This window comes from Podarcis vaucheri, assembly GCF_965113315.1.
Source record: "Podarcis vaucheri genome assembly, chromosome: 4".
Taxonomy (NCBI): domain Eukaryota; kingdom Metazoa; phylum Chordata; class Lepidosauria; order Squamata; family Lacertidae; genus Podarcis; species Podarcis vaucheri.
The window spans coordinates 11019981-11038146 of record NC_138762.1 but is presented as its reverse complement, the minus strand read 5'-3'; the positions used below and the strand labels follow the sequence as shown (position 1 = coordinate 11038146).

Sequence of the window (18166 nt, the reverse complement as noted above, 5' to 3'; positions counted from 1 at the left end):
ACTCCCTGGAAAAGACCTTGATGCTGGGAAAGATGGAGGGCACAAGGAGAAGGGGACGACAGAGGACGTTTCCGTGTGCTGCTCTGGTTCGCCAGAAGCGGCTTAGTCATGCTGGCCACATGACCCGGAAGCTGTACGCCGGCTCCCTCGGCCAGTAAAGCGAGATGAGTGCCGCAACCCCAGAGTCGGCCACGACTGGACCTAATGGTCAGGGGTCCCTTTACCTTTACCTTTAAGGTGTTACTGCCCAATTTTTTTAAAAAAAAATTCAACATGAAATGTGTGTTTTACTTATTTTTAATGCTGAGGTATTTACCGTCAAATCACCTCAAGATATTTTCTAGGAAGTGACCCGTATAGGGAATTAAATACATTAATAATATATAGATATAGATCTTCCTGCAAAAATTAATTGCCGTCATAGGGTGCTCCTGTCACTCAGCTGGGATCTTCTGCTGCTGCCATGTCAAAGGTCTTCCCTTAAATCTAAAACTGTCATCAGTTCTGAATTGCTTTCTTCCCCATTATCTGCAGTCTTTTCTGAACCAATCCCTTCTTATCTGTCACCAGAGGTCAAAAGAGCAGCGCGGTCTTGTCCTTGTCCCATGACTCTCTACTCAGCAAGGAGCGTGCGGAATCAAAGGGAGAGATCATGTCCTCACGTCCTCTCTGGAGAGGATTTGAAAAGGAGAGCCGGCTGGATGGGCAGAGAGAGTGACGCTGATCTCGGAAAAGGGAAGGACACAACAAGAAGGATGGAGGAGAATGAAGGGAGGTCTAAGCCCCACCCCACCTCCCAGGTCCGCTATAGGCCCCGCCCTCCGGTGCCAAGAGCTCCGCCTCCCAGACCCCACCCAGATTGTTTATTTCTTTAGGTCATGAGTAGGCAACCTAAAGCCCGGGGGACAGATCTGGCCCAATCGCCTTCTAAATCCCGCCCACAGACGGTCCAAGAATCAATGTGTTTTTACATGAGTAGAATGTGTCCTTTTATTTAAAATGCATCTCTGGGTTATTTGTGGGGCCTGTCTGGTGTTTATACATGAGTAGAACGTGTGCTTTTATTTAAAATGAATCTCTGGGTTATGTGTGGGGCATAGGAATTAGTTCATTTTTTCCCCTTCAAAATATAGTCCGGCCCCCGAAAAGGTCTGAGGGACAGTGGACCGGCCCCCTGCTGAAAAAGTTTGCCGACCCCTTCTTTAGGTGGTTTAGACACTGCTCCACAAAGAAAATCTCTAAAAGTTTTGCAACACCCCTTTAAAAAGACGACAAACACAAAAAAATGCTTTATAAAAAAGCACGCATCCTATTTTAGTGCAGGACTGGCAATAATTGTTGTCATTTTTATTTCTATTATTAGAATTTATCACTCCACCTTCACCCCAAGGTCCCAGTTAGAACACAGCACTTAAAATTGCAGAAATAAGGCGAAAAGGAACGTCTCAAGTGCCAAAAGCCAGGGTAAAGCGGTGTGTTATTGATGAGAGAATATATCCTCTTGAAAATTAGCATAAACCGGAAGAACTGACATGGGGCAGGGCATAAGAGATCTAAAATGCATCCGCAAGCAGCCTCGCCTACCAAATATACAAGCATGCATTGTTATAATCCCAGTACGTTTCCTAGCACAATTCAAAGTGTTGGTGCTGACCTTTAAAGCCCTAAATGGCCTCGGTCCAGTATACCTGAAGGAGCGTCTCCACCCCCATCGTCCAGCCTGGACACAGAGGTCTAGCGCCGAGGGTCTTCTGGCGGTTCCCTCGCTGAGAGAAGTGAGGTTACAGGCAACCAGGCAGAGGGCCTTCTCGGTAGTGGCACCCGCCCTGTGGAACGCCCTCCCATCAGATGTCAAGGAAATAAACAACTATCTGATGTTTAGAAGACATATGAAGTCAGCCCTGTTCAGGGAGGTTTTTAATCTTTTGTTGGAAGCCGCCCGGAGTGGCTGGGGAGGCTCTGCCAGATGGGTGGGGTATAAATTATTATTATTATTATTATTATTATTATTATTATTATTATTAAACATTAGCAACTGCCACTTCTGCTGCTTCTCTCTCCCCAAAATGTTCCAAAAATTGGTGATGCTAAGTGAGAGGAGAAGGAATAAAGGATATGAAACTGAAACCATAGCTGCGTGTTAGCCATACATGGGCCTATGGTTTGTGGATAAGGCCAAGCAACTAGCTTCACCCTTGATGGAATTGCATGCACTATGAGCCCTGATGCGTACATCTTGAGCATGGATGTCCGCAAAGAAGTGCCTGTGGTTTAGTAGTTGAATTCACACTGGAACTGCATGAAGTTTGGAGCTCCTCACATGGTCAGCGCTGCTCTAACAATCACTTGCTGAGCCTGCATCAGAATAATGCGCAGACTGGGTTGCATTCAAAAGGAGGCGGAATTGAAGTGCGGGCACCTGCCCAAGCAACTTAAGAAAAAGGTAATCGACAGGATCGAGGCAGGAGAACATCACACCAAGAAAGAGAGGTCAGCTCTTTGTTAGCAAAAACAGGATCTGCAATGCCTTCTTACATCCCTCGATGCGGGTACCCCATGGTTTGCCCTCTGTGAGCATGAGCTAGCAATAAATCACACAGAGTAAGTAAAGCTAACCTCAGATATGCAGATGACACAACCTTGATGGCAGAAAGTGAGGAGGAATTAAAGAACCTTTTAATGAGGGTGAAAGAGGAGAGTGCAAAATACGGTCTGAAGCTCAACATCAAAAAAATGAAGATCATGGCCACTGGTCCCATCACCTCCTGGCAAATAGAAGGGGAAGAAATGGAGGCAGTGAGAGATTTTACTTTCTTGGGCTCCATGATCACTGCAGATGGTGACAGCAGTCACAAAATTAAAAGACGCCTGGTTCTTGGGAGAAAGGCAATGACAAAACTAGACAGCATCTTAAAAAGCAGAGACCTCACCTTGCCAACAAAGGTCCATACAGTTAAAGCTATGGTTTTCCCAGTAGTGATGTATGGAAGTGAGAGCTGGACCATAAAGAAGGCTGATCGCCAAAGAATTGATACTTTTGAATTCTGGTGCTGGAGGAGACTCTTGAGAGTCCCATGGACTGCAAGAAGATCAAACCTATTCATTCTGAAGGAAATCAGCCCTGAGTGCTCACTGGAAGGACAGATCCTGAAGCTGAGACCCCAATACTTTGGCCACCTCATGAGAAGAGAAGACTCCCTGGAAAAGACCCTGATGTTGGGAAAGATGGAGGGCACAAGGAGAAGGGGAGGACAGAGGACGAGATGGTTGGACAGTGTTCTCGAAGCTACCAGCATGAGTTTGACCAAACTGTGGGAGGCAGTGGAAGACAGGAGTGCCTGGCGTGCTCTGGTCCATGGGGTCACGAAGAGTCGGACACGACTAAAGAACTAAACAACAACAACAAAAGTGAAGCTGGTTCCTTATTAGAAGCCACGGGATCTGCTCCGGAGCACCAGGCCTCATGAGCACAGCAACTCATCTCCAGAAGGTCTTGCCCCTATAAAGCAGTTGCTGAGACTGAATGTCCCTGCCTCCCAACAGCTGCCAAAGTCGCCTCCTCTGAGCAATCTGAGACTATGCCTGAGTGAAGCTGACTTCTCCACCCTTTTCATGCCTCTCCTGGTTCTGGGAGACCAGGGAGGAGCAGAGCTTGCCGCAGCAGGAGGGAGAGACATTTGTGACTCTTCACCAGCCTGGTTTTTCACTGCCTCTTGACCCTCCTCCTCTCCTGTTTCTGCACTTCTCTCTGCCACAGATTCTCCCTGCTCACTAAACCCTGTTCCCTCTCCATCTTCCGACCCCTCCTCCTCCCAGTCTTCTCCCTCTGACCACTCATAGTTGTCCCACCATCAATCCCTGGGCTCTGAGCCTTCTTCTCTTGGGGGTTCCCCAGCTGGTGCCTCCAACCATTCATCTGCATCCAACCAGCCCATGAAAGTAATGCCGACATACTACCACAGTAAATCACTATACTGCCAAAGCCCAGAGGGATATGAAAATCACTGGAATGCCTTTTATGGAAATGTAGGAGCTACTAGGACTATTTGTCTCTATAGCCCAGTATGGGATGCGGATGGCGCTGTGGTATAAACCACTGAGCCTCTTAGGCTTGCCGATCAGAAGGTCGGTGGTTCGAATCCCCGCGACGGGGTGAGTTCCCATTGACCATCCCAAGAATTGGCAACCTTTGGAGAATACCAGTACCTCTTTGGTTTTTTAAAAAAATAATTTTAATTGATTTTTCCATGTATACATCTTCTAACAATATATCTTCTTCTAACAATGTATCTATTTTTCATATTTTGACCCTTCTCCCCTGGACTTCCCCCATACTCCCGTTTTGTTTTATTTCCATATTGTTGACCCTGCGTATTGTTTCCCCAAAATTTTCTCAATACATATAGTCGTATTTTTTGTTGCGATTGTTTACTCAAACCCTGCCAATGAGTCCATTTCTTTATGTTGCCTCTTCATACATATTGCCAATGGTTCCCATTCTCTTTTAAAGTCTTTGTTGTCCTTTTCATGTAATTATTCTGTTAGTTTTGCCAGTTCTGTATATTCCATAAGTTTCCCTTGCCATTGTTCTTTTGTTGGTATACCAGTACCTCTTTTAACCATACAGTGGTACCTCAGGTTAAGTACTTAATTCGTTCCAGAGGTCCGTACTTAACCTGAAACTGTTCTTAACCTGACGCACCACTTTAGCTAATGGGGCCTCCCGCTGCCGCCAGAGCACGATTTCTGTTCTCATCCTGAAGCAAAGTTCTTAACCTGAAGCACTATTTCTGGGTTAGCGGAGTGTGTAACCTGAAGCGTATGTAACCTGAAGCGTATGTAACCCGAGATACCACTGTATTGTGCTGACGTTCGCAGCACTTTTCATCAATTTGTGAATACTAGTACTTTGGTTTTTAATAATAATAATAATAATAAAAGTACTAGCAATAACAGCAACATTTACATAAAACCATAGCGAAGCAGCAGCTTTCCAAAACAATCAACCGACACAAGGAGAAGTCGACCATCAAGCATTTGCTTAAAAAGAGCTACCGTTGAAAACCTTTGAAATGCTGAGAGGGCCCAAGCAGACCTCTCAAGGGAAGGCAATGAGCTGAAAAAAATGCTGAAATACACATTTGTTAAGAAACCAGAGGCCTTTCTTCTTGGAATAATAGGTCTGGAATTGCCCAAAAAAGATGTTAGATTGTTTTCGTATGCCACAACTGCAGCTCGAATTTTATTAGCCAAGAATTGGAAAACACAAGAAATACCAACAGTAGAGGAATGGCAGATGAATATGATGGACTTTGCCGACCTGAGCAGAAGAATCCGCGACCAGAAGGAGGCGGAGCATCAGGAAGAATGGAAGAAATTCAAAGACTATTTATCTAAATATGATAAATAGAAATACTTGCAAAATAATAGTTAGGCTAAGGCTCTGAATATGTGAAATTATAAAACAATATGTTTAAAGTTAAGATGAAAAGAGACAAAGATGTTAAGAGGATTAAGTAAATTTTATGAGATATTATTTTGGAAAACCGTTACAATGATACATAATGAAATTCAGTCAAGGGAATTTCAGGAAGTAATTTAACTATGAAATTAATATCGGATCAAGTTCATTTATGATTTGTGTTTGTTTGTCTAAAAATGTGGAAAACCAATAAAATTTTTGAGGGGGGGGGAAGGGAAGGTGTTTCAGAACTAGGTGCCACAGCCGAAGAATGAATGAAGCATATGATGCAAAGCCTCCCCTTTGGCCCCCGCACCACTGGCTTGTGGCTGCCCACCCCCAAGGCCCCCCACGACAGGAAGAAGTTTTGCCAGCCCTGACCCAAACCGCTGTGCTCCTTCCTCTCCAAACAACTCTAAAATCTTTGGACTCTAAAATCAGCCAGGCTCATCTTTCCAAGGTGGTCAGAAAATCAGGACACAACAAAAGTCCAACTATGTGGAGTCTTCTACGGAGACCCAGAAGCTGCAGTTAGTGCAGAATGCTGCAGCACGATTGCTGACACTGGTGAGGGTTGTCAGTTTGCTACCAGGTGAAGTTGTTGTAAACAAAAATTGCCCTTTTCCCTTATGGGATATCCAAGAGCCCATATAGAGTCCTTACGTAGGTTCCCTATTGGTAGGAGAGAATAACAGAAGCCAACCAGAGAATATTGAGAAGCAAAGCAGCTATTAAGCCTGATCTTTATTGATCTGTTGCAACAGGGTGCTCCCCTCACCTGCAGGAGAGAGGAGGGACCCAGAAAAATGGCATGCAAAGCCTTATAAAGACTTTTGAAATTCCCACCCTGTAGATCAAGACCACCCCCAGAAACATTATGCATACATCACAGAAGGGGTGTAACCTAAGACCACCCCCCAGATACATCATACCTACATCACAGAAATTTAAATGTTGTTTTTCTCCTGTCACAGTTTATCTCCTGTCTGGCAGGTTACTTGATTGGATTTCCTGGGTAGCCTGGCCATTCCTTTGTAGTGATAAATACTTAGTTCCTGGGCCAGGTCACAGGCTCACACCCTATTCAAACACAGACATACCCTTAAGACAGGATTTGTGAAGGAAAAGACAATGGGGAGGCTTTTCCACTTTGACCTTGCAGAGAAAACATTTGCTCAGTTTAGGAATCAAAATGGCTTCAGGTGGGTGCTGATCTATGTACGTGCGGTTATGAACATTACCATATATCTAAGACCTCAAAATTCCTATCACAAAGTCTAAGGCGTTGCTATTAGTATTTAACCACCTGGGACCCGTTTGCCTATGAGATCACGTTTCCCCTAAATGCGCCCACTCAGTAGCTCTGATTGGCAGAGCTGGCACTATTACATGTGCCACGTAACACCCATTCCGTATTTATAGGCAATCGATCTTTTAGTGCGGGCAGCACAACTTTGGAACTCCATGCCTATTGATAGACACCATAAATGTACGCTTTTCAATGCCTCTAAATTCATTTTTGCTTGGTGAAGCCAGATGCTCAGAAAGCTGGTGTGAGTCTTAATTTCAGCCCATTGTGACTTTAAGCTTTTCTTAAGTCTTAAACGATGGTTAGCGATAATTTCATCGCTTCCGAGGTCTTTTGACGGCCGAGCGGTGTAGATGTTTTATGAAATAAATAAGCAAGATTGCAGCCTGCAAGGCAGACCAAAGAGCTGGTGTGCATGTCTCTTACCGATAGGAGCGTAGTGGCTTTCAGAACTTGGTTGACATTGCGGATGAGGGCCCATTTTTTCAGGTCTCTCTCGTGGACAGCTGGATTGCCGTAGCCTGGAAACATGGTGGAGTCAGCCTTGCTGGCATTCCACGGAGGTTGCTCTCAACTCTCTCTGTTTCTCTCTCTTTCCTTTCTTTGAGCCTTAGACGAATTCCTTTATCTGGAGAAGCAGCAACATAGTTCTCTGAGACGGCAACTCCTATTTTTCTCCCCGTCTGTGAGGTTCCGGCTTAGTCTTCTCAGTCACAAGCTGCCTCCTTGCTGGGACAGATGAGATCCTGCGCACATTCTTTGTTGTTTAAATAGTATTTCCCCAAGTCCACTGCAGTTTCAGCACTGCCTCCAGGGGAAATCCACACTGGATCTCAGGCTCCAGCTCTGGAAGAGGCTAGAAATTCATATCTGAGGGAGGTGGGTGTAAAAAAAGAGGGGGTGCGTCTCTTCCAGAGCTCCCAGCTCCCCTTATTCCAAGAAGAGGCTCCACGAAGCTGCATGCCTTTCAACAGCTCTCTCGGGTACTTATTAATCCACAAACGTAAGTCGGTTCCCCCGTGTAACACATGGCTTTTAATTAACCTAATACCTCCGAGCACCAAGTTAACCAAAGCGCAAACGGGAACTCAAAACCAAAGGCCATCTGCGGACGCCTTAAACCCCGTCGCCGGGCTGCGGAACCATAGCAACGGAATTTTAAATAATTGAGCGTGAGGCATCCTGAACAGTTAATACCTACTAAGTGGATGGAGTTGCAGGATAGACCCAAGAAGGGAAACGACACGTTATGGTGACTTCAGAAAATGCCTGATGATTGGCAGAGCAATATTGTGCATGTTTACTCAGAAGTAAGTCCCGGAGGGATCTGCTCCCTGATCCGCGTGTATAACAGGTGTAGGGGGAAATGAGGCCCTAAAAAGCCAATGTGGCCCTCCAGGCTTCTCTCTGCGGCCCTTTGAACTCTCCTCTGGCTACGCCATCTCCCCTCTAGCAACACTCCTCAATGACCCTGCTTTAGAGCTCAAGTGTTGCTGCCTGGCTAGAAAATGTATCATATATTATTATTATTATTACAGTGGTACCTTGGTTATCAAATTTAATCCGTTCCGGAAAATCGTTCCAATACCAAAGCATTCCAAAACCAAGCCGCGCTTCCCCATCAAAAGTAATGCAAAACGGATTAATCCGTTCCAGACTTTTAAAAACAACCCCTAAAACAGCAATTTAACATGAATTTTATTATCTAATGAGACCATTGATCCATAAAATGAAAGCAATGATCAATGTACAGTGGTACCTCCGGTTATGAACGGGATCCATTCCGGAGGCCCGGCCATATCCTGAAAATTTTGTAACTGAAGAACCGCTTCTGTGCACACACACAGCGTCACAGAGCGCCTCTGCTCATGTGCGAAGCGCGAGAGTGGCAACCCAAAAATTACGTTACGCGAAGGTAATGTAGCCCGAGGATCCACTGTACTGTATTATAAAATAAATAAGGCAGGATTGTAGATGATAAAAATTAAAAAGGCATTCCCCCCCTTCCTTACCTGCACTGATGATAGTCATTGTTTGGATGGGGAGCTTTTAACTATTTCCACAGTCACACAATCAATCAATCAATCAGTAGCTGAACTGGGTTCCACACAGTCAAAAACAAATGAACGGAAAAAGCCTCAAAAACAAAAACACAAAATAAATAGAAAAAACAAAAGCACAAAACCTAATCTGTTCTGGAAGTCCATTTGACTTCCGCAATGTTCAAAAACCAAGGCACAGCTTCTGATTGGTGCAGGCGCCCCAGAAACAATAGCTGACAGCTGCATCGGACGTTTGGCTTCTGAAAATCGTTCGAAAACCGGAACACTGACTCCCGGGTTTTCGGCTTTTGAGAACCAAGGTACCACTGTATTATTATTATTATTATTATTATTATTATTATTATTATTATTATTATTATTATTATGGCCCTCTGCCTGGTTCCTTGTAACTTCACTTCTCGTAGTGAGGGAACTGCCAGAAGGCCCTCAGCGCTGGACCTCAGTGTCCGGGCAAAACGATGGGGGTGGAGACACTCCTTCATGTATACTGGACCGAGGCCATTTAGGGCTTTCAAGGTCAGCACCAACACTTTAAATTGTGCTCGGAAACGTACTGGGAGCCAATGTAGGTCTTTCAAGACCAGTGTTATGTGGTCTCAGCAGCTGCTCCCAGTCACCACTCTAGCTGCTGCATTCTGGATTAGTTGTGGTTTCTGAGCCCCCTTCAAAGGTAGCCCCACACAGAGCGCATTGCAGTAGTCCAAGTGGGAGACAACCAGGGCATGTTCAACTCTGGCGAGACAGTGTGCAGGCAGACCCATAAACACACCCAGAGAACCATAGAATTGTAGGGCTGGAAGGGAACCTGGTGATCATCTAGTCCAGGTGTATGCAGCTGTCCTATATGGGGATTGAACCTGCAACTTTAGTGTTCTCAGCACCATGCACACACACATATGTTCATTTCTTCTTCTTCTTCTTCTTCTTCTTCTTCTTCTTCTTCTTCTTCTTCTTCATTCAATTTATATACTGGCTTTTATCGAGAGATCTCAGGGCGGTGTGGAAAACATTGAAAACATATTTTACGGAGAGTAATAATGAAAACAGGGACGTGGGTGGTGCTGTGGGTTAAACCACAGAGCCTAGGGCTTGCCTATCAGAAGGCTGGTGGTTCGAATCCCCGCAATGGGGTGAGCTCCCGTTGCTCGGTCCCTGCTCCTGCCAACCTATCAGTTCAAAAGCACGTCCAAGTGCAAGTAGATAAATAGGTACCGCTCCAGCGGGAAGGTAAACGGTGTTTCCATGCGCTGCTCTGGTTCACCAGAAGCAGCTTAGTCATGCCGGCCACATGACCCAGAAGTTGTACGCCGGCTCCCTCGGCCAGTAAAGCGAGATGAGCACCACAACCCCAGAGTCGGTCACGACTGGACCTAATGGTCAGGGGTCCCTTTACCTTTACTTTACCTTTAATAATGAAAACAAAAAACAAAGTGATAGAAATTTGGGGCTGGTTTACCTGCAAGATTGTCTTCCCCCAAATTTTCCGACTCGGCTGCTTTGGTTTGCAGAACTGGCACTGTCAAAGGTGCCACATAACCCTCATTCCAAAGCTGTAAGAAATCTATCTTTTAGTGTCGGAGCACCCACACTTTGGAAATCTCCCTGCCAGGCAGGCATTTTCACTGTGCAGTTGTATCTTGAAAGCCGAACGCCTCGCCAGTCAAACGTTTTGGCTCCCAAACGCCACAAACCCAGAAGTGATTGTTCCAGTTTGCAAACGTTCTTTGGAACCTGGACGTCCTACGCAGGTTCCGATTGGCTGCAGAAATGTTTTGGAAGTCGAACGGACTACCAGAACGGATTCCGTTTGACTTCCGAGGTACCATTGTACTCTTCGGTGCCTGCTAAAAGCCTTTTCATTTAGACAAACCTATATAGTAGTAGTAGTAGTAATAATAATAATAATAATAATAATAATAATAATAATAATAATAATTTTATTTATACCCCACCCTCCCCGGCCAAGACTGGACTCAGGGCAGCTAGCACTGAATATGAATACAGTAAAAAAAAACTTTAAAAAAAACAATAATAATAATTTTATTTATACCCCACCCTCCCCAGCCAAGACTGGACTCAGGGCAGCTAGCACTGAATATAAATACAGTAAAAAAAATTAAAAAAAACAACAACAACAGTTGATTAAAATATAAGTTAGAATACAGTTTAAAATGCAACTTAAAGACACATGGTATATTGACACATGTCTTAATCTGTTTTTTGTTTATTACTGTCCTGTGTGTGTATATTGATTAAAACTCCATACAAAAATGAGTATGCGGTGGTACCTCGGGTTACAGACGCTTCAGGTTACAGACTCCGCTAACCCAGAAATAGTACCTCGGGTTAAGAACTTTGCTTCAGGATGAGAACAGAAATCGTGCTCCAGCGGCAGCAGGAGGCCCCATTAGCTAAAGTGGTGCTTCAGGTTAAGAACAGTTTCAGGTTAAGAACGGACCTCCAGAACGAATTAAGTTCTTAACCTGAGGTATCACCGTATTAGTGGAAATGTGAAGAGCGGAACTTAAGAGAGGAGAAATGAGAAACTGAAACTGAAATTGAGATGGGTGGGATGTCAAAGGTTGCAGAAGTAGCATGTTTTGTGTTAAGGGTAGACTCCTGTGAGGCTTGGAAGTTTTGCCTTTCTATATCAGGAGCGATTGAATGATGCAGAGACATGGCTGCCCCCAGAGAAAACTGACTGGAAGGAGGCACAGGTAGATCAGTCAATCGAACAGAGAGGCATCGGGCATCCTCCCTTAAGTGTGGATCCTTTGGGCTCACAAGAAAGTTTATTTCTAACAGTACCGTGGTACATCTCTCATCACGGCTTGCAGTTTGGGAATTACTGTTCTCGTGTCTCAGGGCAACACCAGCTTCAGATGGTCAGGCGTTGTAAGCGGATACTGTCCCTATTGAAAGGAGAGCCGCAAACTCAGCCTTTAAATAATACAGCAACCTCCTTGCTCACCACTTTGGTCCCTAAGAAATCTGCTAGGACAAGGAAGGAAAATACAGAAATCCTCTGCCCCTGAGTAGCTGTTCTTAAAGCACAAACAAACAAACAAGGGGTTTAATTCATATATAGTGGTACCTGGGTTACATATGCTTCAGGTTACAGAATCCGCTAACCCAGAAATAGTACCTCGGGTTAAGAACTTTGCTTCAGGATAAGAACAGAAATCGTGCTCCGGCGGCACGGCAGCAGCAGGAGGCCCCATTAGCTAAAGTGGTGCTTCAGGTTAAGAACAGTTTCAAGTTAAGAACAGACCTCTGGAACAAATTAAGTACTTAACCCGAGGTACCACTGTATGTATACACACACACACACACACATTATATACATACACATATACACACACTTTTTATTAATAGACAACCTTAAATCAATGACTTCCCTTGTTCTCTTTCCGTGGTTCATTTTGCATACCATTAAAAAAAGTAAAGAGACCCCCAACCATTAGGTTCAGTCATGGCCGACTCTGGGGTTGCAGCGCTCATCTCGCTTTACTGGCCGAGGGAGCGGGCATACAGCTTCCAGGTCATGTGGCCAGCATGACTAAGCCACTTCTGGCAAACCAGAGCAGCGCATGGAAATGCCGTTTATCTTCCCGCCGGAGCGGTACCTATTTATCTACTTGCACTTTGACGTGCTTTCGAACTGCTAGGTTGGCAGGATCAGGGACTGAGCAACGGGAGCTTACCCCGTCGCGGGGATTCAAACTGCCGACCTTCTGATCGGCAAGCCCTAGGCTCTGTGGTTTAACCCACAGCGCCACCAGCGTCCCTCTTTGCATACCACACATCCCTGCATAATTTACATGAACTAAACCATTCAGTATTCCATTGTTACATCCATCGAAACTTACCGGTATTTACACTGTTGAATTTATCTTAATGCTACCAGAGTTTTTAAGTGGAACACAATTTTCACCCATATATTCAGTAAACATTTTCCAGTCTTCTTTGAATGTATGTTCTTCTTGTTCTCTTATTCTATATGTTAGGTCTGCAAGCTGCACGTATTCCATCAGTTTAAGTTGCCATTCTTCTTTAGTTGGGACCTCACTCCTTTTCCATTTAGGGCTAACCAAGCACAGGCCGCAGTAGTGGCATATATAAATAACCTTTTTTGACACCTGGGAATTTCAGTCTTAATTATCCCCAACAGAAAGGACTCTGGTTTTAAGAAACTGTTTTATATTGAGCCAGGCCCTTGGGTCTACCTCAGTATTGCCCACACTGACTGGCAGGGGCTCTCCGGGATTTCAGAGAGGGGGCGATCCCTACTCTACCTGGGTTAGGGTTAGGGGGCGCAAATCCATGGGTTAGGGGGCGCAAATTACTTGCCTTGCCCCGGGTGCTGACAACCCACGCTACGCCACTGCCTGGAGATGCAAGCAGAGATTGAACCTGAGATCTTCTGCATGCAAAGCCAATATTCTAGCCCTCCCCTTAGCAGACAAACAGATCAGGATGCTTCCCTCGCTGCTTATTTTCTTACTGTGCATTTATTTAAGTGAGCAGATTCCAACTCTGGAGGAGGTCAAAGTCAATTAGCAATGTAAAATCAAAAGCTATATACAGTGGTACCTTGGTTCTTGGGATGCAGGTGGCGCTGTGGTCTAAACCACAGAGCCTAGCACTTGCCGATCAGAAGGTCGGCAGTTTGAATCCCTGCAATGGGGTGAGCTCCCGTTGCTCGGTCCCTGCTCCTGCCCACCTAGCAGTTTGAAAGCACATCAGGTGCAAGTAGATAAATAGGTACCCCTCTGGAGGGAAGGTAAACAACGTTTCCATGCGCTGCTCTGGTTCGCCAGAAGCGGCTTAGTCATGCTGGCCACATGACCTGGAAGCTTTACGCCAGCTCCCTTGGCCAGTAAACCGAGTTGAGCGCCGCAACCCCAGAGTCGTCCGCAACTGGACATAATGGTCAGGGGCTCCTTTACCCTTACCTTTACTACCTTGGTTCTCAGACTTAATCCATTCCAGACTGAACTATTAGAACCCAATACTAAGAATTTGTCAAGAATGTATAATTTGCTGCTGAAATGGAACACACAAGATGAAACAGTTAAATCAGCTATGATTAAGTGGGCACAGGATGTTGGTCATAACATTATGTCTGCTGACTGGGAATGGTTGTGGAACACCGGTATTAAATTTACGGCATGTAATGCCTTAAAGGAAAATATTATGAAAATGGTCTATAGGTGGTACATGACCCCAGTCAAGCTAGCAAAAATTTACCACTTGCCTGATAACAAGTGTTGGAAATATAAAGAAACTGAAGGCCCTTTCTATCATCTTTGGTGGACATGCCCGAAGATTAAGGCTTTCTGGGAAATGATATACAGTGGTACCCCGCAAGACGAATGCCTCGCTAAACGAAAAACCCGCAAGACGAAAGGGTTTTCCGATTTTTAGAGGCTTCGCAAGACGAATTTCCCTATGGGCTTGCTTCGCAAGACGAAAGCCCATAGGGAAATCTCCTGGGACAGCGGGGAAACGCAGCGCACCTTCTCCTCTGTTCCCAGACCTGTCCTGAAGGCTTGTGGTGGGAGGTCCGGGAACGGAGGAGAAGGCGCGCAGCCTTCCCGGGGCTTGCGGTGGGAGGAGGGTTTTTCCTCCCCACCGCCAACATTCAGAACAGAGCGCCCTTCGCGCGGGGCAGACATCCGCAGCTTGGAGAGCCCTGCGGGGAAGTCCTTCTTCCCCCGCCAGCCTTCAGAAAAGGTCTGGGGACGGACTGTCCCCGGACCTGGTCTGAAGGCGGTTTCCCTAGGAACGCATTAATTGATTTTCAATGCATTCCTATGGGAAACCGTGCATCGCAAGACGAAAAACTCGCAAGACGAAGAGACTTGCGGAACGAATTAATTTCGTCTTGCGAGGCACCACTGTATAATGAAATGAAAAAGGTACTTAAATGTACTTTTCCTAAGAAACCAGAGGCCTTTCTCCTGGGCATTGTCGGCCAATTGGTGTCAAAGAAAGATAGAATTTTCTTTATGTATGCCACAACAGCAGCAAGAGTACTCATCGCAAAGCATTGGAAGACACAAGATTTACCCACCCTGGAAGAATGGCAGATCAAAGTGATGGACTACATGACATTGGCTGAGATGACTGGCAGAATCCGTGATCGGGGAAAAGAGACGACGGAAGAAGAATGGAAGAAATTTAAAATATATCTTAAGGACTATTATAAACTTGATGAATGCTAGAATGTCGAGGTTTTCAGAAAGAAAGGGTTACAGTAATATAAGATTAGACTAAAGAAAAGATTAACATGACAGAGGTTGGAAAGAAATATTTGGAAGTTGTTAAAAAATTATGAACATTGGGATGCAGAAAGGGGAGGTATGGGGAAGTCCGAGAAAAGAAGTTTACGAAAAATTGTTATGAAACTATACGTGTTTGTATGTCTTTTTATGTGTGTGTTTGTTTAAAAAACTTTGTAAAACTAATAAAAAATTTTATTAAAAAAAAATCCATTCCAGAAGTCCGTTCCAAAACCAAAGCGTTCCAAAACCAAAGCGCGCTTTCCCACAGAAAGCAATGCAAAACGGATTACAGTGGTACCTCGTGTTGAGTAACCTCCAGGTTACAGAATCTTCGGTTTACAGCTGTGACAAACCTGGAAGGGTATATGTTAAGTTGTGGGCGAACATAGCAGATGACACAGCGATTTCTCCAGAGCAGCTCTTTATTGTAAGCTGGACAGAACTGAACAGCAAACAGCTCAGCCGGCCTGCTTTTATAGGCAGCCGGCTGTCAACATTGTAGCAACAACAACCCAGGGTTTCCCGCCTGAAATAACTTACGTGGACCTGAGTGAAAACTACATACACTATCCCCCTGCTGGCCCAGGGTGAAACTTTAGTACATAACAGTATATTTCCGGATTTCGCTGCTCGTTCATGCACAGAAGTGCTCTGCGCACCACGCGCGTATGCAAAAGTGCTCTATCACGCTGCACATGTGCGCAGAAGCAGCATCTCTAATTATGGATTTTTCGGGGTGCACATAGCATCCCAAAATGAATTAAATCCGTAACCAGAGGTAACCAGAGGTACCACTGTAATCCATTCCAGACTTTTATAAACAACCCCTAAAACAGCAATTTAACATGGATTTCACTATCTAACGAGACCATTGATCCATAAAATGAAAGCAATAAACAAGGTACTGCAGCCACACAATCAATCACTCAGTAGCTGAACTGGGTTCCACACAGCCACAAAAAGAAAACAGAAAGAGCCACAAAAACAGAAACGCAAAATAAATAGCAAAACCAGACAGACCTCAGCATAACCCTCAAAACGGAAGTGTGGCACTCAAATCGGAAGCGTAACACTCAAAACGGAGCACATTCGGATTCCAAAAAAAGTCCGTAAACTGGAGCACTTACTTCCGGGTTTGTAGTGTTTGGGTTCCAAGTTGTTTGAGGACCAAGACGTTTGAGAACCAAGGTACCACTGTATATCAAAATCAAAATCTTCATGCTTTCAAAAGCACGACCAATTCATACTTGGCCCACCAGGGGGTCCCATTCGTGCCACAAAGCCATTCCCCCCTGTTATGTACTGAGTTGAATAGGATCCAGAATGCAGCAGTCTGATTGGTCCTAGAACAATAGGATTCAGAATGCAGCAGTCTGATTGGTCCTAGAACAATAGGACTCAGAATGCAGCAGTCTGATTAGTCCTAGAACAATAGGATCCAGAATGCAGCCGTCTGATTGGTCCACAGGAGCCACCCAATCCAGCTCCAGGTGGAAGTGAATCCGCAACCTGATTGGCCTACAGGAGAATCCCGGAATGAGCCAATCACGTGGGGCCCATTGTGTAAATAATGTATATAAAGCAGATATTTCGGGGGAACTTCCATTCCTCTTCACCACTATGAGCTGAATAAAGAGCATGAAATCCACTCTCAACTCTGAGTATATTTCACCCCCTCCTCAAAAACCCCATGGAAACCCCTTTCATCAGCTGATGTCCCTGGTGATGCCAGCCGATGGGCAGGAGGACAGGGTTTAATCCTGCATTAGCTGCGTACCCTGCTCCCAGCAGGGAACAGTGTCAGGCAGCCTGGGCAGCAGGATTTAATCTCTGCTTATCAACTGACAAGCAGACAGTCAAGGCACCCAGCAGCTTGCAGGAGAAGCAGAACCTCTTGGTCGCTGGTAAAAATAAAATACACGGAGTCTCTGATTTCACACAACAGAATCATTCAGAAAAATCACTCATCTTCGGAGTGAGACATTACTGTTATAGGTAATATTTGAGTTGGGGGAAAGAATCACAGAAATCGAAAAGGAACGGAGGGGGGAAGTCATTGACAATTCATTCTTTTGCACTGCAACAGTTTTAAAAAATGCTTCTGAGAAGGGATTTAAGGCAACCCCTGATGTCCCGATTCAGCTGGAAGGGGATCACTGAACTGCCTTTAAGCACTTCTCAAAAGCGCTGTTTGAAGCGGCTAAGATAAGGACAAGAGGTCTGATCTTAAAGTAATAGACTGGGGGACTTAAAGGGAATGTGGGAGGAGACTTTCAAATGAATTTGCAAGTCTCCCCCCTACCCTTTTAAGTCCCCCAACACACTTCAGGCTGTTGACAAGCTGGGACGTGTACAGAGGAGGGCAATAGAAGGGTCTAGAAGCCGAGCCTTATGAGGAACGGTCGAAGGAGCTGGGTATGTTTCACCTGGAAAAGAGGAGACTGAGAGGAGATATGATAGCCGTCTTCAAATATCTGAAAGGCTGCCACGTGGGGGATGACACAAGCTTGTTTCTCCTGCTCCAGAAGGTAAGACTCGAACCCAGGGCTTCAAGTTGCAGGAAAGGAGATTCTGACTAGACATACGGAAAAGCTTTCTGACAGTCAGAGCTCTTCGGCGGTGGAACGGTCTCTCTTGGAAGGTTGTAGACTGCTTCCTTCCAAGCAGAGTTTGGATGGCCATCTGATCATAGAATCATAGAATCATAGAGTTGGAAGAGACCACAAGGGCCATCGAGTCCAACCCCCTGCCAAGCAGGAAACACCATCAGAGCACTCCTGACATATGGTTGTCAAGCCTCTGCTTAAAGACCTCCAAAGTAGGAGACTCCACCACACTCCTTGGCAGCAAATTCCACTGTCGAACAGCTCTTACTGTCAGGAAGTTCTTCCTAATGTTTAGGTGGAATCTTCTTTCTTGTAGTTTGGATCCATTGCTCTGTGTCCGCTTCTCTGGAGCAGCAGAAAACAACCTTTCTCCCTCCTCTATGTGACATCCTTTTATATATTTGAACATGGCTATCATATCACCCCTTAACCTCCTCTTC

General features: G+C 45.2%; 1 protein-coding gene across 3 annotated transcripts in view; it reads right to left on the bottom strand.

The window, feature by feature from the left end:
* The window catches only part of MYO7A (myosin VIIA), a 175240-nt gene that overhangs the window by 118741 nt on the left and 38333 nt on the right, over window positions 1–18166 (bottom strand). The gene's annotated exons all lie outside the window — the stretch shown is intronic.